This window comes from Vulpes lagopus, chromosome 15 (genome assembly GCF_018345385.1).
Source record: "Vulpes lagopus strain Blue_001 chromosome 15, ASM1834538v1, whole genome shotgun sequence".
Classification (NCBI taxonomy): domain Eukaryota; kingdom Metazoa; phylum Chordata; class Mammalia; order Carnivora; family Canidae; genus Vulpes; species Vulpes lagopus.
In genome coordinates this window covers 17506050-17520063 of record NC_054838.1, presented here as the reverse complement: position 1 = coordinate 17520063, position 14014 = coordinate 17506050, and the positions used below count along the sequence as shown (strand labels likewise).

The 14014-nt window shown below is 45.1% G+C and overlaps 1 pseudogene; it reads right to left on the bottom strand.

Annotated features, from left to right (window-relative positions):
• Positions 1 to 5991: 5991 nt before the first annotated feature.
• LOC121475943 lies at positions 5992 to 13907 on the bottom strand (annotated as a pseudogene).
• Positions 13908 to 14014: the final 107 nt, after the last annotated feature.

Sequence of the window (14014 nt, the reverse complement as noted above, 5' to 3'; positions counted from 1 at the left end):
ACCCCCTAACTGGTCTCCTGAATGTTCTTTGGTTCCCTTTCAATCCATTGTTCTTTGCTGCCAGAGTAACCTTTTCAGACTACAAGTGTTATCATCTCACCTTTCAGTTTAAAGCACCACAAAAAATCTTTGTATTGCTCTTAATACCCACATTCTTTCATGGTCTATTCCCACTTGGCTCTCCAGTCTATATATTTCAGCCTCATGAGCCCTCTTCCAGTTCCATGGAGGAGCCATTCTTGCCAAATGGCCTACCTTGAATATCCTGTTCTCTACGTAGAATATCCCTTCTACCTCAGTAAACAGACCTCAGCTCCACTATTTATTTAGGGAAGCTTTCTCTGACCTCCCAGAGTGGATGAATTTTCCCTAAATATATGCTCTGCAACTCTCCTGGACTTTCTTACTTTCTTTCTTTCTTTCTTTCTTTCTTTCTTTCTTTCTTTCTTTCTTTGGTAATGGTGGGAGTGTTAGTGGGTGGTGAACATTTATCTCACTAATTGTAAAATCTGAGAAGGCAACTGAGTCTTCTTTTTTTTTTCTTCTTACTATTAAATCCTTAGCACAGCTCTTACATGGTGGTCAAAAAACACTAGTGTAAGTATGACAATAACTTAAGGTCTTGCCCAAGGAAGGCAAGTGCTACAGCTAGAATTTTAAATCCATACTCTCTGCCCCCAGAATCTGTGCTGGATGTCACGGACCTGGAAGAACTGGGTTTCCCCCTGGAACCTGCTTCTTGCTCTCCATTCCTGTTTTCAACACTTGCCCTAGATTCACAGCTCAAAGACTGCTCGTGGGAAAATAAATCCACAAAACCAGAAGGCTGCTCACCTGGCTTCAAGAAAGTCCCCACCCTCCAGCCCCATTCATTGAGGGCAGGATCTCTTGGAGAGAGGGGCAAGAAGGGGATGGGATAGCAGCTCACCTTCCAGGCCTTTGGCACACTTCCAGCAGTGAACAACAGTGGCTGCCCTGGCCCCTTCTGTCCTGTAGCCTGGATTCCTGCCTGGTCACTCCTCCAGGCATGAGTCGCCCAGAGAATAGTGAAAGGCAGCCTTGCCTTGTCTCTCTAGGACAGGTACCTCTGAGCTCGCCAATACATCAAGGCAAGCCCAACAGCTAAAGCCCCTGGGGCTTAAGCTGGGACAGCTACTTTCCTCTGGGAGGAAGCCAGGCCGGCAGATTCCTGCTCCCCACTCCTCAGGCAATTCAGCTCAGCCTTGCAGCTTTTTTACTGAGGATGGCCCAGTGTTAGAAAGGGTCTCTTTTTATAATAAGATTCCCCCTCCCTCCGGGAACACCAGAAAGCTGAATGTCTCTGATTGAACTGGGTTTGTCCATATCAAGTGTTGCTGAAAAGTAAACAGGGCTTTGGCTGGAGCTGGGGATCTTTTTGTGAATGCAGAGCTCTTTGCTGCAGTGAGATTTGTATTCTGCAATTGGATCTGTGGCCAAATCACAATTGATCCCCTTATCTCTTATCCCCTTATCTAAAGATCTTTGTCAGCCAGACTGATAACCATCACTGCTCTTAAGCATGGGTCAATGTGGTGAGGCTTGCCTGCATAGACACTGAATTTCTGCAAACTGCAGCCTAGCTGCTCCATTTGAGGAGCATCACCTCTGCTCAGTTTATCCAGTTTGTCCAAATAACTAGGAGAAAGTCACTTCCTGCCTCTAAGCCTCAGCTTCCGTATCTATAAAATGGATGCAGTGAGGTTACATATAAAATTGGGCTTTGTGAACTCTGGAGGGCTTTACTAGCAGAAAAGGTCATTATTAATTCTCCAAATACCCAACCTTCCCTGCCCTATTGACCTATCTTGGAAGAAATATAATATAGTTGTTAAAAGCACAGGTTTTGGAGTTTGACAGTAGGCTTGAGTTCCTGCTCTGCTATTAGCAGCTCCATGACTAGTGAATTTACTTCACCATGGTGTTGTAGTTCCTCATCTTGAAAACGATGCTAGTAACATATCCATCTCTCAGGGCTGCTTTGAGGGTTAAGTAAAATGATATACATAACACATAGTGGCACGTGGTAATGCCATCATCACTGCTTGAGACAGACCCAGGAAAGCCTGCAGGTTGCTGAGTCCCAGAGTGGGCCCTGGCCCATGTCTGCTGCAAGCCTTTCTACAAAGCTGCAGGCAACGTGAGTCAGACCTGAGCATCTTACCCACCTCTCTGGAGCCAAGGCCTTCTGAGGCAGGGGCTGGCCGGCTCTCTTCCTGTCCCTGGTGCCTCTGGATTCTGAATTTACCATGTCAGGTGGTTTCTGTACTAAAGTTCTCTACATCCTGCCTTGGCTGTTATAGAGGATCAGTCCTTGAAAATTGTTCTAGACAAGCTGATGCTGTTTCAATCAGGATTTTATTTGTGTTGTTCTTAGGATAAGTGACAGAAGCCCTGTTGAAAATTTCTTAAGCAGAAGTGTAAACTTTTTGGTCCTCTTTTTAAAAAGTGCAAGGACAGGACATCTGGGTGGCTCAGCAGTTGGGCACCTGCCTTCAGCTCAGGTCATGATCCTGGAATCTGGGATCGAGTCCTCCATCAGGCTCCCTGCGAGGAGCCCACTTCTCCCTCTGCCTGTGTTTCCGCACCCGCCCCCGTCTCTCATTAATAAATAAATAAATCTTAAAAAAACAAAGAAAAAGTAGTCTTTATTAAAAAAAAAAAAGTACAAGGACTTCAGGCAAAGCTGGATCTGAGGGCTCAAATGACATCACTATAGGCAATGAGGTGATGCCACCATAGGCAGGCTCTTCCTGTCTCTTAGCTGTCAGCAGTTCCCAGCTTACAGTCTGGGGTTCTCCCAGCACCCCTCCTTTGGGTCTTCAGCTAACTGGGAGACCTTTGAGGATGGAATACAGGATGAGTGCTGGGGCCAGGAGCCCAGGAGAGTAGATGAGAAGAGCAGAGGGAAAGAGAGATTGCCAATAAGTTTTTATCCCCCTCTCTTCCCACCCACATATATTTTGCTCTGACTTTGCCCTTGGGCACCCTTGGAAGTAATGGCCACTGCCCAGACCCCCCTTTGCTCACAACTCCCATCCTTACAGCTGCAGAGTCTGCTTTCTCCTCTGGTGCCCTCTGTACCACCCCCAGCTCCCTCTGTCAGGAAGATTATTCAAACAGCTGTCCACTGCAGGTACCATATGTGTGCCAGGATCTCTGGCTACACAGAGCCCATGATTTGGCACCCAGCCCTAAAGACTGTGTCTACTTTGGCAGGTTAAAGCAAAGATGAGATATTTCTGTCTTCTTCCTTCAGAGTGATTCCCAGCATCACTGAAGCCTCATAAAACAGGGCTGATGGCAGCCCTGCTGGTGTTTTCCAAAGTTGGCTAGGTCTTTTGGATTCATTCCTGTTAGCAATGATTTTGTTTCATTTCTTGGGATAAAGACAGGCTGTGACCTCAAATCAGACAGCAAAGAGGAGAGAAAGAGGGGAAAAAGAATCACAGTATCTAAAGCAAGAGTACCTAGGGGAAAGAGAGGAGTCTAGGCTTCGCTTTGAATCTGGCTCTGCCCCTTGCTCAATGTGGGACCTTGGCCAGACTACTGCAGCTCTTGGAGCCTCAGTTTACCCATCTGGCAGGGCTCTGTGTGGTTTAAATAAAATAACATGTAAAGCAAGGCCTGGCACAAAGTGAGCCCTTAATAAAATATGAATCATCTTCCCTCTCATTCTCCTCTCTAAAATAGTAGAGAACTTGGAGAAAGACCAGCCCTCCAGAGGCCACTGGAGAGCTCCTCAATCTTGAAACAGACCTCTGGAGATGGCAAGCCTCTCAGAATTCAGTCTCGGCCTGACCTTCCTGCTCGCAGACAAAGAGGAGAAGGCCTGCAGGACAGCTCACATTGGTAACCTCTGTCTGCCTCAGGCACATGGAAGGCTCCACTGCCTTTCCCCAAGGTAACTAGGTATGCTGCTTGGGTGTGACAGTGAGAGGTCAGTGGCCCGTGATGGGCAAGCCCTAGGCCAAATGGGGCGAATAGCAGCCGAGGGGCAAAGCACCCTGTGGAACATGTGGGAACTTGGATGTGTAGACATCTACATACCACACACACACACTTACACAACATTCTCTCTGACCTATTTTCACACAGCCCTGTGCTGCCCAGAGAGAAAAGTCATTTGTGATTATTTGCAAACTTTTTATTTGGAGACAATTTCAAATTTACAAAAAGTTACAAAGACAAAAACAATCCAAAGAATAGCTATATATCCTTTAACCAGATTATTAACACTTTACTCTATCTGCTGTATCATTTGCTTTTCCTCAACACAAACACATACACACACATTTTTTTTTCTGAACCATCTGAGGGTGAGTTACCTATATTATGATCGTTTACCACTAGTACTTGATTGTGTATTTTCTAAGAATAGGGATCTTTCTCTTACATAACCACTGTACAAACATCATAAATTTACACAGAAAACTTTTATCTAAACTACTGTTTACATTTCAGTTTTGTCAGTTGACCCAATAGTGTCCTTTATGACATATTCCCTCAAACAGGACCCAGCGTAGGGTCAGAGATTTTCTTTGTTGCATTTCTCTAGCCTCCTTTCATCTGGAACATTCCCTAGCTTTGTCTTTTATGACATTGACATTTTTGAAGTCTTCCATATCTTAGAAAAAACTGTTTTATTGAGATATAATTCATATGCTATACAAGTCACCCACTTAAAAGTGCACAATTCAGTGATTTTTAATATATTCACAGAACTATGAAAATATCCCTACATTAAATTTTAGAACACTTTCCAAAAGACGCTGTGTACTCAAGGAACACTGTAGTCCTTACCCATTTCCTCCCAAACTCTCCAATCCCGGGCAGCCTGTAATCTATAGGTTTTGTCTCTATGGACTGGCCTGTTCTGGGCACTTCAGATAACCAGGATCATACAATATTTGGTCTTTTACAACTGGCCTCTTTCATTTAGCGTAATGTTTTCAAGGTTCATATGTGTTATAGAGCTTCATTTCTTTTCATGGCCAAATCACATTCCATTATTTGGAAATATTTCCAATATTATCATATTTTGTTTATTCATTCATCAGCTGATAGGCTTTTGAGTGGTTCTAACTTTTGGCTATCAGGATTACTGTTGAAATGAGCTTTTGCGTACAAGTTTCTGTGAGGACATATGTGGAATTGCTGGGTCTTATGGTAACTCTATGGAGGGAAGAACAGACTTTTCCAAAGTGGCTGCACCATTTTACATCTCTACCAGCAGTGGAAGGGTTCCAGTATCCCCACATCCTCACCAGCACTGGCTATTATCTGACTCTTCAATTATAGCTCTCTTAGTGGGTGTGAAATGGTATCTCATTGTGGTTTTTATTTGCATTTCCCTGATGGCTGATGGAGGTAAGCATCTTTTCATGTGTTTATTGGCCATTTGTTTATCTTCTTTGAAAAATATCTGTCCTGATCCTTTAGAACAAAGACAAGTTGTCTTTTTATTATTGAGCTGTAAGAGTTTTTTAAATATTCTAGCTGCAAGTCCCTTATAAGATTTATGATCCACGGGGATCCCTGGGTGGCTCAGCGGTTTGGCGCCTGCCTTTGGCCCAGGGCGCAATCCTGGAGTCCCGGGATTGAGTCCCGAGTCAGGCTCCCGGCATGGAGCCTGCTTCTCCCTCCTCCTGAATCTCTGCCTCTCTTTCTCTCTATGCCTATCATAAATAAATAAATAAATCTTTAAAAAAAAAAAGATTTATGATCCACAAAATTTTTTCCCCATTCTATTATGGGTTGCTTTTTCACTTTCTTGATGGTGTTCTTTGAAATACAAAAGTTTTAAATTTCATTGGTGTGCCAGTTATTTTTCTACTCCTCTCCATTTATTTATTTATTTATTTATTTATTTATTTATTTATTTATTTTTAAGATTTTATTTATTTATTCATGAGAGACACACACACACACAGAGAGAGGCAGAGACATAGGCAGAGGGAGAAGCAGGCTCCATGCAGGGACTCCAGGATCACGCCCTGGGCCAAAGGCAGGTGCTCATCCACTGAGCCACCCAGGGATCCGTACTCCTCCCCCTTTTAAAAGAGAGGAAAATATTCCTCACTTTGTATCTGAAGTTTCCTTATATTGAGATTGAAACTTTGCATTCTTGGCCTGAGTACTGTATAGATAATGTTGTTTTTCAGGGTATGTGGAGTCATATGATGTCCTTATGTCCTTTACTGAAGATGATAATTCTGATAATCTAATGAAAGTATTGCCTGATTCCTCCTCTGTATAATTACTAGATTTTTTTCTCCCCCACTCATGATTTTTGAAAAGATGAAATTCTCTCTTTTCTAGACTATCTACACTCTATCAGCACGTTTGAGTTTGGTGCTTTCCCAGCCACATGCTACATGGTGGTCAGATCCAGCTTGGCCAGGCCTGTGACCTTAGGTCTCATCAGGGACTTTGTCCCACTGACTACGAGAGCTCACACAGATTCCTCATTGTTTCCTTTTGGGAAAGTTCACATCCTGGCCAAGTGAGGCTCTTGGTAGGCTTGATTTGCCTACAACCCTGAGTACTGCCTCTCTGAATCAGAAGTTGGACGACTTCACCATGTTGGAAACATCAAACTTGAGATAAACATTTCAGGAGAATGTGTTATTCTGGGGTCGGCAAGATGTGCTGATGTCCCCACACATCAGGGGCTGAAGGTTGGAAATACAAAAGATGAAGCATTGACAGGCATCTGTGTGTGCTTGTGTGTGTGCCCGCGGTACTCCTGACCTGAGAAAAAACAGTCTTAGGAGATTGGAAAAGTGCACTTCACTTTCCCTGCTCAGGAAGATAAAGATTTTCAGAGGTCTTGTATGAGAACCCAAATCAGGCATTCTGGCCTTTCTTTCCTGCCTCAAGCTCTAAATCTTCTCTTCCTAGAACACATCCCACCAGAAAGCTTGTGACTAAAGGACTTTCTGTGTCAGTGAAATGGGAGATACTAGCAGAGTGTGAACCCATTTAAAAATATATCTTGGGGGACTCCTGGGTGGCTCAGCAGTTGGGCGCCTGCCTTCGGCTCAGGTCATGATCCCAGGATCTGGGATTGAATCCTACATTGGGCTCCCTGCGAGGAGCCTGCTTCTCCCTCTGCCTGTGTCTCTGCCTCTCTCTCAGTCTGTCTCTCATGAATATATATATATAAAAGATTTAGGCTGATCCTTGGGGTGGTTGCAGGGCCCAGGACAACTTCAGCAAGGTGACCAATAGCAGACATCCCCACTCATCTTGGCATCTGAAGTGGGTGTGGCATGTGGCCAGAGATTTGCTTGTGGAGTTGACCTAAGTCTTCTTTCTCCTGGCACTGACATGGCCAGAGCTCTAGGGCCCCAGCTCCTCCTGTCCACCCACTGAGCTAAGTCTCTTGACTCTGGGAGGTGCCCTGAGCTCTGACTGCCACATCCCATCCTCTTTTCTGTCGATGTTTCTTTTTTTTTTTTTTTTAAAGATTTTATTTATTTACTAGTGAGAGACAGAGAGAGAGAGAGAGAGAGAGAGAGAGAGAGAGGCAGAGACACAAGCAGAGGGAGAAGCAGGCTCCATGCAGGGAGCCCAAAGCAGCACTCGATCCCGGGTCTCCAGGATCAGGCCCTGGGCTGAAGGCAGCGCTAAACTGCTGAGCCACGCGAGCTGCCCATCTGTTGGTGTTTCTTGCCTTTACTTCTGAATATTAAAATAAACCCAGGAGATGTAAAAAAAAAAAAAATGTATCTTGGATTTAACTTTTCAAGTCTGAAGAAGAGGAAGAGAATAATGATGATGATAATAGTTAACATTTCTTGAGCTCTTACTATATTCCCTGGAGTGTTTTTTTTTCCCCCCCTGGAGTGTTTCAAGAGTTTTCCACGAGGAACTCATTTTTTTTTTCAAGTTTCAGATATTTATTATTCGGTGTAAACCCAACACAATACACCAACATGATTTCATGTATTTAGAGGGGAAATATTTCCTGGATAAGTGGGAAAATTGTGCAGATGGCTTCTGAAGACCTTCATTCTGAGCAGCTTTTTTTTTTTTAAGATTTTTATTTATTTATTCATGAGAGACAGAGAGAGAGAGAGAGAGAGAAGCAAAGGGAGAAGCAGGCTCCATGCAGGAAGCCCGATGTGGGATTCAATCCCAGGACTCCAGGATCACGCCCTGGGCCGAAGGCAAGCACTAAACCACTGAGCCACCCAGGAATCCCTCTAAGCAGCTTTATAGTGAAACATTTCGTTTAGAAGTCTGGACCTTCTTTCTTCAGTTTGCTGTAATCTACATTCACTGAGTAAAACTTGTATTGATCATTGGAACCCAGATTGTTCCAGGGTTCTTGGTTATTCTTATCTCAACTGACATCTAGATTGAACAATGCCAAGCGCAAGACATACAGCACTGCTCTAGTACCTCCTGCCCCAATAAATACAAAGAATGAGATCAAGCTTGGATGCTTCTTGGCCTGACAGATGATCTGGCTTAACATGGTTACAGCAGAGGCCTCCTGTGCAGGAGAAGGAAAAACCAAGTGTCTGCAAGGCCCAGAACTAGGTAATGTCCCATAAGGAACTCATTTAATCTTCCCTCACAACAACCCTATCCAATCAGTTTATGTATCACATGAGGAAACTGAGGCAGAGAGAGGTAAAGTGACTTGTGCAAAGTCATACAATTATGAGGTGCCAGAGCTCGGATACAGATCCAGGTATCACAGAGGACATATTGGGAGTCTTGGAGAAAATGAGCATTAGGAAACATACTTGTAGAGAAATCTTTCACTAAGATCAACAGAGAGAATGCATTCTTAGAAAAATAGATTAGGAATTCTTGGAGGTGGATATTAGATAACTGATGCTGCTTTCTGATAACTGATGCCTCAGTTTCTTGTTGGAAGCCCTGAGTGAGGGTTTACCAAGCCTTTGATATTTGCACCCACATCACCTCAAACTCCAGCTTTGGTACCTATATGGTTGCCAAAGGCCGCCTTTCCCCAAGCCAGGTCACCCAGATCTAACTTCAGGGTTCTGGGCATGTGTTCTTGCTTTGCCACTATTACCATCTTGCTGTATCATTCACAGTTTTATATGATGGACAGGTACCATGCACATATGCTGGCAGTGTGTGACAATGACCAGTTTGTGGTCACACAGTAAGCTGGCCCCAAGGCTGCAGAGGGCTGAACACAGCAGGCCTGGCCAGGGTTTACCACAAGCTCATACTCTTTAACTCCCACACTGTCCTTCTGGCTATGGTCATGCCAGTCACACATTGCTGGGCTCTTCCTGCCTGGGGCGTCGGTTCCATTTCCTGCTCAGCAGCTACTAATTTTTCTTCAACCACAAAGTGTGTATAATAAAGCATAGCCAGCACCAAAGCTCAGATTTAAGATAGGTTTGTATTTCTGCTTTTTGCACTGTGTAGGGAAAAGACAGAAAACTCTAGACTGTGCCTCAGAGTTATTCTTCAGTCATAGGATAAACTATTGGATGAGAGGATGGTCCAAGTAAGGGAATGTGGTAGCTCATGAAACTAACTACATGTGCTGAAACATGTCACAAGATTACAGTTTGGGAAGTCTCCCCCCCTCATTCTTTCAACTTTTCCCTCTTGTCTCAGCAATATATATCCAACTCTGCATGGTGCCTAGACCATTGCAATGAATGGATGAATGCACAGGGTGTGGGTGGGTATGTGGGTGTGTTGGGACCTGATTCAGAGCACTGTTGATAGTTTGAAAAGACCCAAATCGATGGCTTCCCACCTGGTCATTAGTCATTAGGCCAGGCAGAAAGAATGAAAAGATCTAAACGGATCTATTCGGAGGGCGGTATTAAACAACGTGCAGTCAGTTGTCAAACCACAACCCCAGTCCACAAACCTCACAGGTAAGTAACATTTCCCCTTGAATTGTAGCCATTTAAGCTCCAAAGCAGGGGGATGACAGAGATGCACATCTATTCCATTTATAACCAGTAGGTGGCACCTGTTTCAGGAATTGCAAAATAGGTTGTTCATAACTTGGAGCTCTGGTCAGCCTAGCCCCAGATGAAATGTCAAGTGCTTGCTGGGTGGGTAGTGGAGCTTGCCAAGGGCCAATGCTGCCAGGGTAGGTTTGAGGAGCCAGTGCCCCAGGAGAGGCCTGGATTCATGACTGCAACAATGAGCTCAGCCTACCTAAAATAGCAACTCCCTCTCACTACCGACTCATCCTCTATCATTTTGCCCTTTACTTTCTTTAAACATTTATCAGACATGACTTTACAATTTATGTTTATTTGTTTATTTTCTGTCTCCCACCATAAGAATCTAAACTCCACAAGAGCAAAGACTTTATTTTGCTCCCTACGGTACAACCTGCTCTTACAGTAGGTACTCAAGAAATATATTGGATAAATGAATAAGTGAGCGAACACATGACAACAAACTATTAGTAACCAAGGTCTGTGGTTGCATTCCCTTAATGAGATACTCTGAAAACCAAATAATGCTGTTATTGTCATTGTAGTCAGTGAATTTGTGTCCCTTTTATTCAGCTAAAGCAACCTGCCTGAGAATTAGAGTGGTTTCATTTTTTAAATCTATCTTGATCCTACTGTGCTCTCTGGGAAGTGATCCCTCCTTGTCAGGAGCAGCCTTGCTGGGTCATCAGACCCCTAAGCGTGGTCTTCTGCAGGCTGATCAGGACTGCCTGAGGGGAGAAGGAAGCTGGGAACGACAAATACTCAGGACACTCAAACTGGGTTCACAGTCCCCTGGAGTAAACGATGCTACAGAAAGGGAGCCTCACCAAGCTTCAAATTTCCTATGCATGGGCCACTCATGGCTACATTTAGGACCTGAATATGGGAGGATGGCTTGCCTAGCAAGAAGGCCGTAGATAACAAGCCTCCCTGAGCTTGGTGAGAAACTACTTTAGTCTTCATCTAATCCATTTGCCTCCCAAATACTGGCTAAGAGTGATGCAGACTTGGGTAAGGCTCTCAGGACCCATCCTGCTGCGTAAAAGGAAGCAGAGATGCTGACAGCCCTAGTAAGAGGCATCCCTTCTGGACTGAGGAGAAGGATCAAGCCTGAGCTTGGTGTGGGTGCCTGTGTTTCCCGGCACACTGGCCCACCAGTGGTAGTAGCCTGCAGCCAGCAACAGCCCTAGTGCTCTCCCCATAAAGGTTTCTGCCTGAGGGCAAGCGAGTCCTTGCTTTGTGCTGTGCAGCAACAATCTTTCCCAAATTACCACATGACAATTTTAAAATCACCTGCAAACCTAAATCCAGTGAATGCCTACAGACAACACACTTAACAGCTCAGAGAATGATTCAGAGGAAGCAATTTTCCACAGTGAAGATAATCATCTGGTAGTGTGAAAAGGCAAACACTCTTTTATTAGCATTGGAAACTCAAGGGAAATGTTGCTAAATCCATAAATGCAGCACTTGAGTAAATGCTCAAGAACAATATCCACAGCTGGAAGGAAGGACCTGTACAGATTCCAATTCCCCTCAGAGTCCTCTCACAGAATGTGCTCTCTTGGAGGGCAGGGAAAACTCAGCTCTGACCTCTTCCTGTTTACCGAACAATCAGCTCCTCCAGTCCTGCCCTGAGCCCACACGGGGAATCCCAGAATTCAGAGATCCCATCCCTGGTCCTCTTGATGTACACACTTGGCCCAGGTGACCTCAACCTCATGCCTCAGGTCTTTATTCTGTGACACTAAAATTCATATTCTGGTGCTGACCTCTTTTGGGACTTCATAAGACCAATTGCCTCTCTGAACTCTCAGTTTGGAATCCTGAACAGGGACCTCAGACTAGAAATGGCCGAAACTAAGCTCTTGGTCATCAATCCTTTTCCAGTATCTTATTGTTGCATAAGAAATCACCCCAGGGATTCCTGGGTGACTCAGTGGTTGAGTGTCTGCCTTGGGCTCAGGTCATGATCCCAGGGTCTTGGGATCAAGTCCCTCATCGGGCTCCCCACATGAAGCCTGCTTCTTTCCTCTGTTTCTATGTTTCTGCCTCTCTGTGTGTCTCTCATGAATAAATAAAAATAAAATCTTTAAAAAGAAGAAAAATCACCCCAAAACTTAGTGGCCTAAATCAACAACAATCATCAATGTTGCTCACGAGTCTGCAATTTTGGTGTGGCTCAACAGGGATGGGTCTGTGAGGTATACCAGCTGGGGAGCTCACTGTGGGGCCAGGGGTTCCACTCCCACAATGGCTCACTCACATAGCTAGCAAGTTTTACTCGCTGTCACCTGGAAGCATAGCTGGGGTACGGGTGGGGGGCCTTGGTTGCTCCCGGCATGGCTGCTCCACAGGCTGCACTGGCTTTCTCAGCAGTGATTGAGTTCCTGGCGTGGGCAAAAGAGGTGCAAAATGCCAGGGTCTAGAGTCCTGGGCCCAGAAACTGGTAAAATGTTATTTCTTCCACACTGTGTTAGGCAAGCAGTCACAGAGCCCACATTTAAGGGGAGGGGGGAAAAGACCATCAACTTTACATGGAAGCAGTATTAAAGAGTTTGTGGACCTGTTTTACAACTGTCACATGTCCCAAGCCCTCTCTTCCTGTGGTCTCCTCCAGCCACCAGTTGCTCAGGCAACTAGGCCTCCTTGGTTGCTGCTCCTCCTTCCCTTCCGTCTAATCCTCATGCAAATTTTTGACTGCCCCAAAACAGATCCAGAAACTTTCTTCCCTTCTACAACCTTACCCCAGAAAACCTCATCTCCCACCTGGATGGCTGTTTGGTTGGTTACAATCATTGCCCAAAGGCTCTCTGCTTCCATGCCTTTTTCCAGAATCTATTCATACAGTAACCAGAACTATTTTTTAAAAACATAGATCATCCCACTCCTCTGCCTAAACCTTCTGAAAGCTTTACAACATATTTAGAATGAAACTTGAAACTCTTATTCTGGATTCCAGAGCCTGATGTGCTCTGGCCCCTATCCAGTCCCTTGGCCTCATCTTGTCCCACTCCCTTCTCACTGGACGGTGACCACACACACACACACACACACACACACACACACACACTGGCTCTGGCCTGCCAGCCTTTGCACTTGGCTTCCCTCTATCTGGAGTGCTCTTCCCCTTGACTGTTCCAAGGCCGGTTCCTTCTGGCCATTTTTAGTTTGAAATGTCATTTCCCCAGAGAGGCCATCCACAATCGATCATTCTAAAGTGGTGACGCAGTCATCTGTCACATTAACCTACTACGTAACACTTAAGGCTAGCTGATGCTTTTTTGTGGTGACTTATTGATTCCTCGGCTGTCTCCTCCCTCTAAAACATAAGTACCATGAGAGTAGGGACTCCGTGTCTTGTCACTGTGCATCCCCAGGGCCTAGAACAGTGCCTGGCACATAGCAGAGGTTCGATAAATATTTATTGATTTAGTAGGTAGTAACACTAGCCGCAGGCAAGCAGTCTTCCACAGCATCTCTTGGGGTCGTTAGCAGGGATAGAGAGGAAGGTTGGGGGGCCTCGGCTGCTTATGCTTATCCCGGGAGCTCAGCGCTGGTGTGGGCCTGCTCCTGGAGGGTGCCTCACAGAAACCACGTTTATGCGGCCTGGTTCCACCCCCCAGTATATCTCCATCCCTAGCTTTCCTGTAACACCAGCCATACAGAACTACATGGTCATGAGCACAAAGTTAGCAATGTGCTTGGACAGGATGGCACAGTTCACTTACCTCACCTTCACATCGGGCAGGTCACTGACTCAGGTTGTATTGCATTTGAACTTTCATTTTATGATTAGACTCAGAAATGTAGGCAAAGTTCTGATATGACAAATTCTAAGTGCTTATTTTGATTTTTTTTTTAATGAAGATGTTTAAATTTTTGAAAAATTTGGAGATGAAGGGGGCACCTGGGTGGCTCAGTGGTTGCGCATCTGCCTTGGGCTCAGGTTGTCATCCAGGGGTCCTGGGATTGAGTCCTGCATCAGGCTCCCTGTGGGGAGCCTGCTTCTCTCTCTGCCTATGTCTCTACCTCTC